We start from the raw sequence: 6,265 nt of genomic DNA on the forward strand, positions 1-6,265 counted from the left end.
AGATGGGCACAGCAACTGAGGTAATGAAGGTAGGTGTGTCAGAGACTGAGATTTGCTCAGGATAAAGCAATGTTCAGAGCTATTGTGTATAGGGTTGCTATGAGTCATAGCTGAATTTACAGCATATAACAATAGTCAATGTTCTTGTCATGTGCCACTGAGTCAACTGTAACTCAGAGCAGCCATGAACATTTCTGAACTCTGCCCTAGCCTGAACAAAGTTCACTGTCTTCTGACATACCTACTCTTATTACCCCAATATATTTCATCCAGTGTCTTTCTCTCCTATGCTGACCTTCCACCATTCTAAGTATCATGTCCTTCCCAAAGAACTGTTTCCTCCTGGCAACATATCCAAGGTGAGACAGAGCTTCAGAATCCTTGCCTCCAAGGAGCAGTCTAGCTTCACTCTCTCCAGGACAGAGCTGTTTGTTCTCTTGTCAGTCCATGATATGTTCAATACTCTTCTCCAACACCACAACTCAAAAGCATCAGTTCTTCTTCTGTCATCCTTAGCCTTTGTCCAGCTCTGATGCATAGCAGGTAATTGTGAAGACCATGGCCTGGATCAGGCTCACATTAGGCTCTAGACTGACCTTGTTGCTCTTCACCACTCTAGAGAGATTCCTGATGGTAGACTTTTCCAACGTAACTCATTTTTTTATTTCCTGACTCTTGGTGCCAAGAATGTTGTTTCTGGAACTGAGTAAACTGAAATTGTTAACATCTCAATCTCTTCTTCGTCTATCATGCTGCTCCCAACTGGCCTAGTGATGAGAATCTTTTTTTCTTCCCCTTTGATGCTGCTATGCAATACATACTGAAGACTGCATCCTTGACCTTCTGTAGCAAACGCTTTGGGTTCTCTTCAGTTTCAGCATGCAAGGTTATGTCATCTGCATATCATATAACGAGTCTTCTTTCAATCCTGATGTGACATTCCTCCTCATAAAGTCCAGCCTCCCAAAGATGTGTGGTGAATATAATTAATGTCACTGAATCATACACTTAAGAAAAATAGTTTTATATATTACTACTTTTTTTTTTAAATAAAAGGACAAGGGTAGAAGGAAATAAGCGTTTAGTAATTTTGCAGTGCATTGGGAGTCTCCCCATTTAGGGAAGTGGACTTGCAGTTTTCCTCAAGGTAATTTGCTAGGAAGTTTACTATATGAATATTCATCAGTTGGTGGTCTTAGTGGGACAAGTGAGCTTATGTTTCATTCCCATAGAAGAGGAGGGGAATTTCAGTGTCCTGAAGAAGAACCTGGAGCAGATCCCATCTTGGGACCTGGGGTCCCTGAAACTAACAGACTTAGGAAACAGAGTTGCACACTGAAGTTGGCACCAGCCCAACTTGACTGTGGCATTAGACAATAGTGACATGAGATGTTCATGGCATGAGACTTTGTAACACACACAGTCAGAACTAAGAGACTAGAACAAAAAGAAGCCATAGACTTCTTAACGTGTGGACTGAAAGAGTTGTGCCCTATCAGGCAGATGTTTGTTGGCAGAATAGGGTTCCTCTGGACATGCATCAGAAGAGATTAAATATTGTAACACTTGTTTCATATGGGAAGTGTCCAGGCTAAGCAGGGCCTAGTGATGGAAAATTAAGTGTGACCTACTGGCTAGTATAGCAGAGAAACTGAGAGCTGACCTTGTGGAAAGCTGTCCTGATTGATGAACTGTATCCTGAATTATTCCTGATATCTTCAAAGTGATCCAAAGGTACAGCTTGACACAATCTGAGTAAACTGCGCAGTCATAAAACCTTAGCATTAAATGTAGGAACTGTTATTGTAGCTAATAGAAAAGCAAATGAGTGAAAAGCATTAAAAGCAGTTTTGGTGTTTTGGGTGTTGTGGTGTTTGTTTGTTTTTTTTTTAAATTTATACCATCATAGTACTCTTTTTAAGAGTTAAGGGTTTATATATTACTCTTTGGACAAGAAAGTACTACTTTAGAAGGAGGTATAATTAAGGGACTGTTGTAGATAGGGACAAAGCTATTTAATTTCCAAAACTATTAAAGTAATTCTCAAGCTGTTATTCCTTAAGCCACCAAGAAAATGGTAATGCATTTTACTAGCACTGTGGAACTGGGTACATTATAGTCATTGGGGTTTTTTTGTTGTTGTTGTTGTTTCAATTTAAAATGTACTTGCAATTACTTCTCTTACCATAAAGATCCTGCTAACATTTACAAGTCGTTTTCCTATATTTTCTACATAAACTTCCTCAATCCCTTGACAAGCCTTTTAGTATCTCTAGAAACCAAATAATCTTCTTCTTAAGTGGTACCCCAGAAAATTCTCTGCAAGGCAAATAAGGGATATTCTAATGAAAATATCAATAAGTATTGAGAAAATTCTGATTTCTTTATTCAGTCAATGCACACACACTTGCTATGTTGTTATTGTTTTTATGTAAAGTTGGAAGCAACCCTCCAGAGCATTTATAGAGATAGTAAATTGCATGGGATGAGATTGCTCATTTTTCTCCCTCAGAGTAGTTGATGGATTCAAGTTGCCTGCCTTTGGGTTGGCCACCCTCACTACTAAACCACAGAGATCTCAAATCGTCTATATAATTAATGTATTATGCTGGCCCTAACCATATCATAAATTAGCTCACTTTTCTCTCATTTTAATGGAGTTAGGATCTACTCATAGCTGGCCACCAGTGAGTCTTCTGAGGGGGTAAATTGCACAGGAGGAAATGATTCATCTCCCTTCAGTGAAGATGCTGGTGAACTCAAACTACTAGAAAGGTGCAACCACTGAGTTAGAGGCACAATTCTCTATGGACTGCTACACCGAGCTTTCAAAAGTAGCTAATAGAAGCTAAAAATGAAAAATAAATAACATCCCTTGATATCAAGGTGATTCTAACTCATGATTATTGCATCATGAATGTTACAGAGTGAAAGCTACTTTGCAAGACTTTCTTTATAGTACTCTTGTATGAGTGTTGGCAGCATCAAGGCTGCTGAGTCAGACCTCCACCAGTTCCAAAAAAGGGAATTGTCCCCATTAACAATATTCACAGGATAAATCCCCATAAGGTCAGATATGCCCCATCCTGTGCTCCTGCACCTACTTCTACTAGTTTCAGCACCAATCTTACAGCTATACTAGATCCAAAATGTGTTTAAATAAATGCACAGACTTTACAGAATCATACTCATGGTTATGGAATTTTTTAGGGAAGTCAACAAGTTCTAATTCAAGTTGGCAGCAGGATACAATGTCCAGACAACTTCTCAAGAGTGGTCCCAGGCCCTTTGATCTTGAGACTCATAGCTTACATCAGTGTTATGATGTCCCCTTAGTTCTGCCAGTTATAGTGTCTTCTCTCTGTCCTAAGTAAGCTTCAGTGATGGCTTTGGCTCTTACTCCATGTGGCCAACAGAGCCAGGTCAGCTCTGTCTAAGGATGGACTCTGGTTCTCTATTGAGGCTGCTGTTTTTTTTGTGCAGAACCCACTTTGTTGGTGCAGGTGTTTGTGGCTCCAAAGAATGTGCTGCTTTCTCTTTCTTGTTGGTATTGACATTCTCAATTTATGCCACTGAATCCATTCAATTTAAAGTTGGTGGGATGGCAAAACTAGCCAATCTTCTTGTGGATAGATTAACACACCATATTTGTATGTTACGATTGAGTCCACTATTAAAATCATTGTGTCAATCAATTTTGTTGAGGGTTTGGCCCCCCTTCACTGACCTCTCACTTTTTTGAGTACAACGTCCTTTTCCAAATACTGGTCTCTCCTTACAGTACACCCAAATTGTGTGAGATAAAGTTCCACCATGTTCCCTCTAAACATGGTACCCTTGCTGTGCCCTCTACAAGATATTTTAATGTTCTCTCACAAGTTCATGGGATATTTAATATTTGTCTCCATCATCACAACTCAAAAACGTTGATTCTTCTATCATCTTTATTCAGTCTCCAACTCCCATGTGCACAGCATGTAATTGAAAAGATCATGACTTGGGTCAAGTGCATCTTAGTCTTTAGTTTGACTTCCTATCTCTTCAGCATTTTGCAGAGGCCTCTAACTGCAGAATTTTCTCATGTAATGTGTCTTTTGATTTTCTGTTTGCTGGTACCAAGGTCATTGATTGTGGATCCATGTGAGATAAAATCTTTGACAATGTCTACCTTTTCTTTATCCATTATGACATTGTCTATTGGCTCAGTGGTGAGAACTTATGTTTTTTTTCATGTTGAAATATAATCTATATGTAAGTCTGTAGTCTTCCATGCTTTTCAGCAAGTGCTTTAAATCCTCTTCACTTTCAGTGAGCAAAGTGGTCATCTGTATAACATAAGTTGCTTGTAAGTCTCCTTCTGATTCTATTACACATTCTTCCTCATATATTAAAGATTCTTGAATTATTCTCTCAGCATGGAGATTGAACAGGTTTGGAGAAAGGATATAGTCCTGATACACACCTTTCTTGGTTTGAAATCATACAATGTTCCCTTGCAACCAGAGTTGCATGATAGCTTCTTGGGATAAGTTTCACATGAGCACAATTAAGTAACCTGTAACTCACATTCTTCTCAAGGATAGCCACAAATTTTTGTAATTCACACAGTTAAGAGCCTTTGCATAGTCAATAATACACAACTAGATGTCATTTTGAAATTCTGCTTTCAGTTAACATTTATCTGACATCAGCACACATCTCTGTGGTGCCATGGTTTCTCCTAAATCTAGCCTGAATTTCTGTCAATGCTCTTTTGAAGTACCATTCTAATTAGTTTTTTAAATAATCTTCAATAAGGCCTGTACAGCAGAGCAAACTTAGACTAGACAGATATGACACTGGAGGCTAAGCCTTTATATTGGGAATCACAAAGGAAGAATAGTTGAAAAGAGATCCTAATGATTAGGATATGGAATATCAGAAACATGAATGGAGGAAAATTGAAGATGGTTAAGGAAGAACACATAAATATTAACATACTAGGAACTGGTAATTCTCCCCACCAGTTCAATTGGCAGCACCATGATAGATGGAGAAGAGATTGGGATTGTTAACAATTTCAGCTTGCTCAGCTCCAATCAAGACTCTTGGCACCAGCAGTCAGGAAATCAAAAGACAAATTGCAGTGGAAAAATCTATTGTCAGGGATCGCTCCAGAGTGCTGAGAAGCAACAAAGTCAGTCTAAAGACTAAGGCATACCTGATCCTTGCCATGGTCTTCACAATTACTTATCACGCATCAGAGAGCTGGACATCACTAAGAATGACAGAAGAAGAATTGATGCTTTTGAATTGTGCTGAAGAAGAGTATTGAACATATCATGGACCACCAAGAAAACAAACAGATCTGTCTTTAAGAGGGTAAAACCAACTTTCTCTTTGGAAGATAGGATTTAAAAGCTCTGTCTCACATACTTTGGGCAGATGGCAAGAAGGGAACAGACCTTGGAGAAGGATATCATGCTTGGAAGGGTTGAGGGACAGCAAAGAAGAGGAAGACCCGAGATGAGATGAATTGATAAAATAACTGGGATAACGGGAGCATCTTTTGAGGTAAAGATGACTAAGCTTCATCAAACATACTTCGGGTATGTTGCTTGGAGAAGTTATTTCTTGGAAAATGATACTGTGCTTGGAACAGGAGAAGGTTCATAAAAGAAAAGAATATCATTAATGAGACAGATTGACACAGTGACTGCAGCAATGGGCCAAATATGTCAGAGATGTTGAGGATGGAGTACAATAAGACAGGGTTTGGATCTGTTGTTAATAGTGTCAAAATAAGAGTTGCATCTAACAATAACAGCAACAGTCTAGATATAGGTTGGACATTATTATTATTGTGAACCATCAAGTCAGAATTGACGCATAGCTGACCTTCCAATGGATTTTAGAGGCAGTAATCACATGGGGAGGGGATTGACCATCTTTCTTTTATAGGTTAGATATAGAAATATAACATATATGCATGTAAATGGTTGAATTGATTTTTCTTGTTTGAATCCACTGGAGGCTCCAAGATAAGAAAATTGGAGGGCAGGAGGCATCACTGGGCAAGGTCACCTCGGATAACAGCAAAAGGAGGCGTCTTCCAGGTCAGACCCAGCAAAACCCGGCGGGCCCGAGAAAAACATAATCTACACAGGAGTTCTACAGGACACGTCAACTTCCCTTGGAGACAGTACAACTAAACTTAAGAGACACTGGTCAAAAGAAAAATGTCAGCAGTCAACGTTTTTGGAATCACAGAAGCCAAGAAAGCTTA

The sequence above is a fragment of the Elephantulus edwardii genome, unplaced genomic scaffold (assembly GCF_000299155.1).
Source record: "Elephantulus edwardii isolate Elephantulus edwardi_28Jun2011 unplaced genomic scaffold, EleEdw1.0 scaffold00072, whole genome shotgun sequence".
Lineage (NCBI taxonomy): Eukaryota > Metazoa > Chordata > Mammalia > Macroscelidea > Macroscelididae > Elephantulus > Elephantulus edwardii.